A 13,326-nucleotide genomic window follows, 5' to 3' on the forward strand; every position below is an offset into this window, starting at 1 on the left:
CTTCCTCCGCTATCTTGGACAAAGGGGCCGCTGGAGCAAGAACCCAGACTTGGGCCAGTACATTCTTGGTACACAATTGAGCGCACCTCTTCACAAACTCTTGGAAACGAGTCAGAATTCGAGGAATCAACTGAGCCCAAGATTGCCCGTCATCCGCTGGAGTTTGAAGAATGTCGGCTACTGAACGAAAGGATTTCCACAAAGCCTTCAGTTTTCAATAGCCGTCGCCAACCTACCAGACAAGTCTTCAATGGTTTTCTGGGCCTACACAAGATCTCTATCAGCTCCACGCCTAATCAACTTAGCAAGCGCAAGTTCCTCTTCAGCATGAGTAATTACCTCCTCAGCCTTGTTGTGACTTGTACGAACAAGAGTCTTCATTTCTTCAACGCCCTCCGAGAGCTTATGCTTTTTGACCCAGAGAGCTGGACAAAGCAGCAGACAACAAGTCAGCAGAAAGGAAAAGTTTGAATACAAAAAGAAACAAAAATAACCCTCAATACCATTGCACTCTTTCTTCACAGCCTCCAAGTCCTTCACGGCCTCGAGTTCTTTCGAGCCTCCTAAAGAGCAGCATCCCTCTGCTTCTCGATTTCAACAGCCCGGGCATGAAGAGATTTTTCTTCATCCTGATGCGTTTGATGCTCAGCCTCTAGCTCAGCCCGGAGGAGATCAAGATCAGCTTTCAGGGTGCTCACTTCTGAAGACAACTTTTCTCGTTTTTAGATGAGAAAAAGAAGCCGGTGTGATCATGAGAGAAGGACTGAGCAAAAAGATACAAAGAAAAACAAAGAATAAGGACCAAAGAAAAGCAAACATCCAAAAAGGAATGATGAAAAAGCTTACCTAGAGCTTTTCTCCAAAAGAAGTCGCAAGAGATGACAAGTCTCCCCAGGCAGCAGTTAATTCCGATAGCCGATGAGTGGCATCGAACTGCTGCACCACATCATCGGCAAAAGGAGGACCGCCGAAGGCAAGAGAAGGAGAAGGAGAGCCCGGCCGAGGTGAAGAAGGAACGACCAGAGCGACCTCCCAGGAAGTCCGAGGCCAATCCCTCAGAAGGACCCGACGCAATGGCCACGGTCACCTCCAGGGCGGCCAAGTCTGCAGTGGCGCCATCGCTAGAGAGCTTTGTAGCCCCCGCAGCCACTTCACCAACAGTACGCTATGAGTCCTAAGGCTCGGTACTCGGTGGCATGGCAGGAGGGCTGAGAAGAAGTCGACGAAGAAGCGAGAGAAGACGAAGGACTGAAAATTGATAAAAGAAATCACCGATGAGAACCAAGAAAAAGGATAATAGAAGCAAAAGGATGAAGCTAGAATCTACTCACCCGGCCACCTTCTTCCTCGCAAAGCCAAAAGAAGACCTCGTAGGGGGGACCACGGCGGCAAAAACGTCCCCGCCACTTGGTGACAGGAGCGGTATAGCCGATACCGGAGCCCCGGAAGAAACCGGGGCTAGAGCCGCAGAAGAACTCGGCACCGGAGGTGCGGAAGAGCTCGGTACCAAGGCTACCAAAGAACTCAACACCAGAGCTTCTGAAGAAGCCGGCGCGAGAGCCTCAGAAGAACTCGTACCCGACATCCGGTTACTTCAAAAAGATCAAGACTAAAAGTCAAGACAAAGAGAAGAAATTCAATGGAAGAGGAATATGAAAACAACTCAGCACCGCATGATGAGGGGTACTTCATCATCCTCTTCCCCCTCGGTCTCAACCAAGGCCACCACGGCACCCGCTAAAAAAGAATAAAAGTACTCGGTTCAAGATAAAAACAAGAAAACAAAGGGACAGAGAGTATTAAATATGCTCACCTAGGAGCATGCTAGCTACAACTGGAGTACCTGGAAGAGTACTTGGCTTGCGAGACTTCTTGGAAGCAGGATAGGCCAGATGAAGACCCATCGGTTCGCCCCCTCTTTGGGACACTATGAGGACCATGGGGGACTAGACGAGGAACATATTCTTCATATATATCAACAAATCCGGAAGAAACTCCAGGAAGCGCTGTAGAGATTGGGAACTTACTGGTTGCGGAAGCTCCAGCAAGTTTCTCCCTAGTTTTCACCATGGCAGGGAGAACATCAAGAGGGATCGGGTCAACAAAGTTGCGCCCAAACTCCTACGAAAAAGAATAAAACAACAAGACAGGGAAAAGTTAAACAAAAATGGATACAGCAAGAGTACATAAAGTACCCAAACAAAGAGATAAACAACTTATAGCTGGAGGTGGGTTGTTGGCAGAGAACTCGAAGACAGTAAGCGGGACAACGCTTGCTCCTTTTAGCATCTTCTGGAGACGCTCGAGTACCTCCTCATCGGTCAGCTCAAGAGCTAGGACCATGCATGAAGGATCCTCAGCCCCAGAGTACTCGAAGCCAAGGTGCTCCCGCTCCTTCAAAGGCTGAACTCGGCGACGAAGGAAACTCGAGACAATACCGAAACCAGGTTAAACCCTGCTAGTTTCAGCATACTAATCCTATCAAGGAATGGCTGGATTGCCTAGACCTCAGCGGGCGACACAGGGTTCTTATCCCATCGGTCATTAACCACAGGGACTAGATCTAGAGTGGACAGCAAGGGAAGGGATCAGATTGGCGGCATAAAACCAGTCGGCATGCCAATCTCTTACAGAATCGACCAGGTCATAGTCAAAGAACTTGCTCTTAAGACCCTGGCGAAATTGAATCCCACAACCACCAAGAACGCTGGTTTCTTCACGGCGGGGTTGGGGTTTCAGGCGAAAGAAGTAACGAAACAGAGAAAGAGAAGGGGAGAATTCGAAGGAAAGCTTCGCAAAGATGAACAAAAACAGAAAGGTGGAGAACTGCATTAGGAGCGAGACGGTTCAAGCAAATCCCAAAATAGCTGAGAAATTGATGAAGAAAAGCAGAGGCGGGAAGGCAAAGTCCAGCGCGAATGAAAGAGACAAAAAGAACGATCTCACCAGGACCTAGAGCAGGAACCCGATGCTCGCCTAGAACTCTCCATTTAGCAAAAGCCTTGCTCTGGATCAACCCGTCGCTGACAAGCTCGTGGAGCTACTCTTCGATGGTTGTCGGAGTCGGCCAAGACTTCTAGGCGGCCCTCATGGCAACAAACTCCTAATTCACGATCACGGAGAGTGACGACTCCTCGTCCACGAAAGAAGACTGGGACTTACTTGTGGTTTTCTTCTTACCCATGTACTAACAGAGGCAAAAAGCAATTGGGGGAAAAGAAAGCCTAGATGGCAGCACTAAAGACTGGCGGCGGCAATGGCGACGGCGGATGACTGAAGGCTAGGGTTTGAAGGCAAGAGAAAGGCAGTAAAGAAAAAGAAGATGAAGGGTCTTTAAATAGATTTTACAGCGTTAAAAACTGGCCCACCAGGCCCATTAAAGCACCATGTGAGAACGCAACGGTCCATTTACCGACACAGCTAAAATGACGGAGGGCACAAATCCACACAACGGTACAATTCAACGGGCAGATTTCAGACTTATCCATCCAGCACTACTGCGGAGCTATCAGATAACTGCAAGAACAACCCGTCAACAAAGAAGAAAAGAAGGACAACTTCACAAGGAACATAAGAACTCGGTTCTTACGAGAAGAACTCAGGAATATCATGAGCAACCAGGAACTACAGCAAAAAAGTAAATAACAACTCAGAAGACAAAGATTCTTTCCATTACAAGCGACTTCAAAAATAGAAGATTACAAATCTTACAAGACCCAACGTACTCGGTACCACGAAAAGCAAAGTAGCAAAGAAGAATACAGACACGGCTAGGCTCTGGAACGACTATGTGTCCCAAATTGCTACTCGGAAGGACAAACTGTCATCGGCTACACTGTTTTCTTCAAAGGACGGACACAGTGCATCCAAGGCAGGAAATCAGCAGCACGGTAGGACAACATGGAGCAGAGAAGGCCGACAGGCATCTGTCTACCCAAGACCGATGTGATGCTGGATATGGTGTTGATCTGCACCGGACAGTCTCAAGACAGGCGATGAAGATCAACCCAGAACTGCCAGATGAAGGAACAAAGTCCACATCACAAGACTTCCTCCAACTACCGCCACGTACATCCTGGTACATTACTGCCGCAGGATTAGCCTACCTCTAATCCCTATCACAAGACCTCCTCCAACTACAACAAGGCACACAGGAACTACGGAACCTGCCCGGGGGCTACTCTACTTCACAAACTACCATGTTAGTGATCACAAAGGTTTCAACAGAATGTTCAATGGATGAAAGCAAGCACTCTAGGAGGGTATTTATAGACCAAAGGAGCGGTGCACATGGACTAGGAGTACCAACAAAATAAGACTAACAAAGGACATAGTGAAAAGACAGGACTCAATACTGGAAGACTCAGGTGAGAGAGAACAGTACTCGAAGACAAGCATATTCAGAAGAATATACCAACACAGTACAACCCGTGAACAAAAGGCATTCAAACTCAACCACCACCATACAACTACATCTGACAATAGCAGACTACCAGAGAATATGCCAAAACCCTGCTTCTGAGTTCTTCCTGAACAAAACAACCCGGATATATGCTCGGGAGCTACAAAAGGAGAGGTATATGGTTCTATCAAACAACTCAGATTCAAGACCCTCCAACTTTTTGTTCCAAATAGCAAGAGGCTCGGGGGCTACACTCAGTGAGTGCACTTTTTTCGAAAAAGCACACGTCACCAAGAAGACTTCTTCAAGACAAGACCCTCCAACTCCTTGTTCCAAATAGCAAGAGGCTCGGGGGCAACACCCAGATGGATGTACTTTTTCTTCAAAAGCACACACCACTCGAAGATCTCAAGAAGCGCTACATGGTTTCACTCAAGAAAGCACTCGGACGACGCTTGTTCCTACTCGACAAGACCTGAAGGAACAAGACGAGGCTTCTAGAACTCAACCATGAAGTGCTCGGGGGCTTGTCGGTACGGGACCCACTAGGATACCCCGCAAGGAAGGAAGAAGACCTAGTCCAATTAGGATTCTCCTCCTGTAATCTTAGTAGTAGTATTACTCTGTAATCCTACTAGGAACTCTCATTGTAAACCGACTAGGACTCTGACCTCCTGACTATATAAAGGAGGGCAGGGCTCCTTAGATCGGGGGTTCAACAGAACAATTGTACAACACAACACTTCATAATCAATCCAACGCAAAGGCTAACGCCGACTGGACGTAGGGTATTACTCGATCCACGATCGAGGGCCCTGAACCAGGATAAATCGACTGTCTTTTGCGTTAACCATCGAGTTCTGCATACGCTGAAAGCCCGAACATACTGCCCTGGGTACCCCCATGGTAGGCTATCGGTGGTCAAACATCGACAAAGGTGCAGTGGTAGAACCACTCTAAGGATGAAGCCACGTGGGAACAAGAGAGCTATATCTTGAAGCATAACCCCTATCTTCTTTCTGGTTCACCGAGGGTAGTTGTTTACATTGAAATGTGTCGACGAAATATGGTTGGCAGTCCACCGAGGGGGGTGCCAGTGGTGGTAGATTGTCGGTAGACGGTGCGCGTAATTAGGAACCAGATGGTGATACAAGGCGCAGAGACAACGATTTAGATAGGTTCGGGCCGTCTGGTCGACGCAATACCCTACGTCCTATGTCTTTGGTGTATTGTATTGAGATGTATACAGATTAACCTGTCCTCTAGAGGACCCTTGTCTCTCCTTATATACTCCGAAGAGACAAGGTTACAAGTAAAGTATCCAATTTGGTACTATTACAATATCTAGTACAACTTGTAATCTTGATGTGCACGCCTTGATCTTACGGGCCAGGCCACCTTGGATGGTGCGGCCCATGTACCATTTTGTGGTACCCGGGGGTATATCCCCCACAGCTAGTCCCCGAGCGCCATGTATTCTGATGCGACATGCCGTTTCAACCTTCTTCGAACAGTGAGGGTTGAGTTCTTGACATCTCCGACCACCATTGTCGCCGGAGAAGGAGGTTGTCCGAAGAATGTATGGTGCTCTTAAGAAGAAAGAAAAAGATTTCCGTCCTGGGAAGTGTGCCCACTTGTATTTCTGAAAAGAAATGTAAGTGCGTCTTGAAGCGTAGTGTCCTTGATCATCAGAGGCGTAGAGGTCAAAAAACAAACACATTCACCACAAGGTGAAGTGTGCCCACTTAGTCCCCGAGCCTGGTAGTAGGTGACATAGGCACGTGGTGCCAGGGTCTAAAAAGAATTCCCAGTTAAGTTGAGAACCCAATCGTCGTACAGGCGATACGAGATGCACTGGCAGGTGCATCGTACCGATGTAGTCCCCGAGCTTGCTGGAAGGCGAGGTATGAGCCTTGTAGCAAGGTCTAAGTGAGAAAAAATATCCCAACTGTATGCGAGTTGCCAGTCACATGTAGTCGAGATGCAAAGTCCCCGCGCCGTGGTCGGAGAGTGGTCGAGGCAGTCCCCGAGCACAGGTCGAGGAGCGAGCGACGAAGTCCCTGAGCCATGGTCGAAGAGCGGTCGAGGCAGTCCCCGAGCACAGGTCGAGGAGCGAGCGATGAAGTCCCCGAGCAGTGGTCGGAGAGTGATCGAGGCAGTCCCCGAGCACAGGTCGAAGAGAGAGCGACGAAGTCCCCAAGCCGTGGTCGAAGAGTGATCGAGGCAGTCCCTGAGCGTAGGTCGAGGAGCGAGCGACGAAGTCCCCGAGCCGTGGTCGGAGAGTGATCGAGGCAGTCCCCAAGCACAGGTCGAGGAGCGAGCGATGAAGTCCCCGAGCCATGGTCGGAGAGTGATCGAGGCAGTCCCCGAGCATAGGTCGAGGAGCGAGCGATGAAGTCCCCAAGCCGTGGTCGAAGAGTGATCGAGGCAGTCCCCGAGGAGCGAGCGACGAAGTCCTTGAGCCATGGTCGGAGAGTGATCGAGGCAGTCCTCGAGCGTAGGTCGAGGAGCGAGCAACGAAGTCCCCGAGCCGTGGTTGGAGAGTGATCGAGGCAGTCCCCGAGGCAGTCCCCGAGAGTAGGCCGAGAAGCGAGCGACGAAGTCCCCGAGCATAGCTCGAAATTCCTGTAGATAAATATGTAGAATGGTAGTACATGATTTACAAAATAATAAATTATGGAGAAAAAATCAGCGGTGAAGAAAATACGATCAGCAGTCATTTGCAAATGAGCATGATGTGATAAAGCAGTTGGTGCTTTGTGAACATCAGTGTTAATACGAAATTTGTGTTTATACTTAATATAAACCGCCCGACCAGTTAGTATGTAGCTGAGTCTCTAGCCCTAGCTAGCCCGTGAACCAAAACGTAGGGCACGGAGCCCGTGCACGTGTAGGAAGAACAAAGCATCGCTAAGGAACCGCTGCCGACCACCCATAACGCAGAGGGCAGACGCTCATGCACGTGTAGGGAGGAGCCGGAGATAGGGCCGTCTCTAGAGGCATCGAGCGTCAACATGACTGGTCGAGGATTTGCATTAAGTATAGATGTATGTTATATTTAAGATGGTATACATGGACAAACGTTATTTGAAGAATAATCATGACGAGGACGTTGTGGAGAAACGTCGTAATGAAAATTGTGTTAAATATAAATATTAGAAGTTTACTTATCTTTGATAGAAATCTGGTCGGCGGTGATGAAGTCGTCCGGTCCTCGAGCTTTCTGACCTGTCGTCATGATGGTGGTCACGATTGTCGTAGTGCCATTCTTCGCGGCGATCATCATTGCGACGTGGTCTGGTGATCGATGTGGTCGGAGCTCGGCGGAGCCGCTCGGGACGTGGTCGACGTGGTCCATGGTCGACGTGGTCGAAGCTCAGTGGAGCTACTCAGGACGTGGTTGGCATGGTCTTTGGTTGACATGGTCGGAGCTCGGTGGAGCTGCTCGGGATGTGGTCGACGTGGTCGGAGCTCGACGGAGCTGCTCGGCATGGCTCGCTAGTCGGCTCGCTTGATAGCTCGGCGTGGCTCGCTTGACGGCTCACAGTGGCTCGACGCAGCTCGCCAATGGCTCGACGTGGCTCGCCGATGGCTCGACGCGGCTCTTCGATGGCTCAGCGTGGCTCACTCAGCGGCTCGCTTGATAGGTCAGTGCACGGAGTCGCGATCGGACGAGACAGATGGGCGTACGTGGTCGGAGCATGTCTGATCGGAGTTCTAGCGATGCCATGATGGTTGCGCAGCTCATGCATGAAGGCTAATTAATTAGCATGTGTATGCTTTGTAGATCATCCAAAGGCCCTCGTATTTGGAGTAGGAGAAGCACGCGGAGTCCTTCAAGATTGTTGCTTATTTGCATGGCCGAGAAAATCATGTACACCTTGGACGGTTAGATCCTGTAGATGCGTATGTATGCGCTATTGATTGCTTCAAAGACACGTAATCACGTGTTCATCTTCCTCGCTTGCCATTGGCTTGCATGTACACGGACTCATTGCCCGCCCGATTGGTGCATGTGCGTATGTGTGCGAGAGGTAGGAAAGGCAGGCCCAAGTGAGCAAACGCTGCCAAGGCCTCGACTCGGATCGCACGTCAGGAGCGTCGAGAACCGTGTCTAACCCCGCCTTTGGATCGAGGTAACACCGTATCAGATCTATACGGTTCTTCTGACTCCATCGTGCATACGCCCAGCGTATGTGAAACTGGGGGATCGTGATTGAGATCTCCAGACGTTTGATGTTGACATTGTTGCCGTCGTTGAAACCGGGAAGGCGACACCTCGAGTCGAACGGAACGAGATGAATTCTTCAGCTGGAGCGATGGATGCTGGAGATGCAAAGCGAGGCCGCTGAACACTAGGGCTGTTGTTCTTTGCACCGAGTAGAATTGCGGGAACCCCATAGGTTGTTGTCGTCGTCGCTGCAAGATCTCGCCACGTTAAGCCGAGTTGCCGTGCATGATGTTGATGAAGAAAATCGCCATCTGATTCACCGGAAGATTAGCACGCACAACCCCTAAAGGGGACCCCTACCTGGCACGCCACTGTCGACGAAATATGGTCAGCAGTCCACCGAGGGGGTTGCCCGTGGTGGTAGATTGTCGGTAGACGATGCACGTAATCAGGAACCAGATGGTGACACAAGGCGCAGAGACAGCGATTTAGACAGGTTCAGGCCGTCTGGTCGATGTAATACCCTACGTCCTGTGTCTTTGGTGTATTGTATTGAGATGTATACAGATTAACCGATCCTCTAGGGGACCCTTGTCTCTCCTTATATACTCCGAAGAGACAAGGTTACAAGTAAAGTATCCAATTTGGTACTATTACAATATCTAGTACAACTTGTAATCTTGATGTGCACGCCTTGATCTTACGGGCCGGGCCACCTGATTGTGTTTATGTGAGATACACAGGTGATTAGTCCACAGGTACACATGTGTGAGCAACATATGCCATGAAGGTGAAAATGGCTTGGAGATGTTGCAAAGCTCACACATGTGATGATGAAGGAGCTTAAATGCACATGAGACATGACATTGAGTCATGTGATCAAGGTGGAGAAGATCAAGACAAGACTTGGCTTGATGGACCGGTTGCAAGCATGAAGGGCAAGTCGAAGGCTTTGGAGTGATGGACCGCGTGGCGGTGAAGCTTGAGCAAGACTTGGCGCCGATGGACGATGGCAACGGTGAAGAGCAAGTAAAGTCAAGATCGATGAACCAATATGATCACGTGATGATATGAAGTGGATCATATCATTGTTGATCGTGTTGGTGCATGTGTTGCATCGACATTGGAGGAGATGGAATGGAATGCGCAAGGCAAAGGTATAACCTAGGGCATTTCATTTCACCGGTCATAGGTGTGTACAGAAGTGTATGACCGGGTTTAGGATAGATAGCCGTACTATCAAGAGGGGCAAACTTGTTTGCATATCGGTCATCTAGTGCCACTCGAGTGATCTAACTTTGCATTGTCGCTAGGATCGAGTGGCGTGGCAAGTTGAGTGGCTAACATCCTTTGGGAAATGATTGTGAAAATGCTAACACACATACACATGATGGTGTACACTTGCTAACACACATACACATTCGGCGCTTTCGGGAAAATGGAGTGCCTATTTTCTATTGCGCCGGATGCAAATTCTTGGTGGTTAGCTCATTGGAGCAAGGATGAAGAAGTTAGAAGTGAGAACGAGTTGGTCGCGAAGATGCTGGCGTCGGTCAACTGACCGGACACTGGATCTGAATGCACCGGACGCTGGCAGGATGCGTCCGGTCGCGCTGACGTGGAGTGACGCTGGCGTCGGTCAACTGACCGGACGCTGGGTCTGAAAGCACCGGACGCTGGCTGGCTGCGTCCGGTCAGGCTAACGTACGGTGACACAGTAGCTGGAGTGTGACCGGACGCTGGCTGCATCTGATCAAGTGTGACCGGACGCGTCTGGTCATGCTCGGGAGCTTACTGGAAACGACCGGACGCTGAGGTCCAGCGTCCGGTCAGTTGAAGCTGCTGCGTCCGGTCAGGTCAAGTGACCGTTGGAATCGGGACACGTGGTCGTCTGCGGGCGACCGGACGCTGAGGTCCAGCGTCCGGTCAACACGACCGGAGCGTCCGGTCGTCCCGACCGTTGCCCAGTGAAGGGGTAACGGCTAGTTTAGCCCTTGGGGCTATAAATAGAAGTGGCCCTCGGCCATGGCTGGTGCGGAGCACCTCAAGGGACTTAGTGTCCATGCTTGTGAGTGCTTGGGAGCCCTCCATCTCACACATACTTGATAGCGATCATCCGATTGTGTGAGTGAGCGATTCTAGTGCGATTGCATCGTGAGGTTGCATCGAGTGGCACTAGGTGATCGAGTTGCAAGCTGGTGGTGCTTGTTACTCTTGGAGGTTGCCACCTCCTAGATGGCTTGGTGGTGGTCTCCGTCGAAGCCCGCAAGAAGCTTGTGCGGCGCTCCGGAGAAGTGCTTGTGAGGGGCAGTGTGCTCGCCCCGCGGGAGCCGCGAAGAGCAACTCTAGTAAAGCGTGTCATTGAGCTACCCTCACTCAAGGGGTAGGTTCTTGCGGCGCCCGACGTGCGGGCTTGGCAGGTGATGCCAATTAGCCGCTGAACCACAAAGTGAGCGGTCGACACAACGGGGACTAGTGTGTTGGCAAACACGTGAACCTCGGGAGAAAAATCATCGTGTCAACCTTGTTCTTCCCGTTGGTTTGCATCTCCATTACACAAGCTTGCGTTTACTTTCATATACATTAAGCTTGTGTTGTTGCTTTTGTAATTAGTTAGCTTGTGTAGCTTGCTAATTACCTTCATGCTTGTGTAGCATAGAAGTAGCTCTCTTGCGTGGCTAATTTGGTTTGTGTAACCTTGTTAGTCACATTACTTAGTTTGTGTAGCTAAGTCTTTGCGCTCTCTAATTAGGCATTGGTTGCCTTGTTATTGAGCATTGCTAGTGAGCTTAGTTAGCTTTGTGCTTTTGCTTACTAGCATGTGTAGGAGCTCCCTTGTAGCTTAAAGTACTAGTGGCATAGGTTTGTGTGACCTTGCTTCTAGAATTGGTTAGGAGAGCTCTAACTAGCCCGGCACCTTTGTTGCATAATTGTTATCTTTGCAAGGTGCTAGTAAACATATATAGTGGGGGTATAGTCTTGGCTAGACCGATAGTTTTAATTCCGCATTTGTATCGGTTAGCCGAAGCGATTAATTTTAGAAAAGACTATTCACCCCCCCTCTAGTCCGCCATCTCGACCCTTCACCACCTCGGATGGTGCGGCCCATGTACCATTTTGTGGTACCCGGGGGTATATCCCCCACAAAATGTATTCCTTATCTCTTTCCACACTAGGCACATGAAATCTTAGGTCAAGATTTTGTTTTAGGGGGTAGATTTGTATCGCCCTCGGTCTTACATTGTAAATCTTTTGCTAAAACACTACATGGGCATCATGTTTATGTGATGGTGTATGTAAAATAGTGTGTAAATCAATTCCTATAACTCGAGACGATCATTGGAAACGTGAAACGAAAGTTACATTCCATGTCATGTTATATCGCTTAGGGTTTTAAACGAATTTTTATTAAACGAAAACACTATAGAATGCATATATGGAACTTTAATAGGGTTGTAGTATAAGCTTCGTAGGTGGCGGTGAAATACTTGTGGTCGAGAACAGGATTCACTAGCTAGCATACTTAATAGCTTGGAAATAGAATTCGACGCGAAACCGATCAAGACGTAGTCAAATTTCTCAAGTTAGAAAATGGTTTGACGAGCCTAAGTTTGGGAATTTTTGTAGGAGAATTGGGTTAAGGAGTGATGGGGTATTAGGGTTTGTTTTAGTAGCCTAACATGCCTTCTTGAGTATGGAATAGGTGGTTTAGCAATTGAAGCATTGAGTTGGATTTTTGGGACGCTTTAAAAAGCGTGTATGACACGTTTCTAGGCGGTTGCGGCGTCTAGGCGCGGTCACCGTGACTCGACCGGCGTCGTCGCTCACCCGTGCGTGCACCTGTGCGCACCGCCATGTGGGCTTCGCACCACCACTGCCGCGCTCATGCACGCAAGCACGGACACACTCACACGCACGCCGCGCTCGGTGGGGAGCTAGGGCCCGGTGAGCCTGGCCGCTCTACCACCTCGTGCTCACCTACGTGGGACCATGTGCGCATGGCCATCCTTGGTCTGGCCACGGCTGGCCTGTGGCTTGGCTAGTCTAGGCTACTATCGCGCGGTGCCGCTGGTGCTCACCGTCATGTCATGTTGCGCCCCCGGTCACACCGCGCTCCGACTGTCGTTGTCGCACAGCCTCTGCTGTTGCTGATCCTTTGCGGCTGCATGCGCATGGGCTTGCCCCACCTGCCTGTGCCATCACATCTGCGCTCGATGTGATGTTGCTCTGCTGCCTCTCCCAGACCAGCGCTAGCCTCTGCGGCGCATAGGGCTGAGCCACCGTCGATTTGCGATTTATGGCCATGCGGACAACTGTTCCTGAGCATGTTTCACTAACCCCCATCGCCCTATAGCACGTGCGCTTGTGCTATAGTTGACAATCGTGTCCCGCCATGGCAGCGATGAGCCAAGCCATGCCGGCTCTTCCCCTGTTCCTCTATCGCCATGGTCGCCAGACCCACGCCTTCAATTTAGCATGGTGGAGTCACCTCAGTCCAATTAGCTTTGCCCGCAGCTTCGTCGTGTAGTCAGCCAGCCACCCGACCTTATTGTGTAGTGATCCTTGCTGTGCCATGCTCCAATTTGGAGCTTTCTTCCCACCGGGTTGTTAAGACCATCTCAGCTCATGTCGACAGCAAGGCCCCCACTCCAGAGCTGCTCGTGTTCGTTCCATTACACCGCCAGCTTCGTCTCCACCTACCCATCACCCGATGCACCCTTGCCAGGTTGCTACCACCCTCTAGACGCCCCTA

Source organism: Miscanthus floridulus, chromosome 11 (assembly GCF_019320115.1).
Source record: "Miscanthus floridulus cultivar M001 chromosome 11, ASM1932011v1, whole genome shotgun sequence".
NCBI classification, from domain to species: Eukaryota; Viridiplantae; Streptophyta; class Magnoliopsida; order Poales; family Poaceae; genus Miscanthus; species Miscanthus floridulus.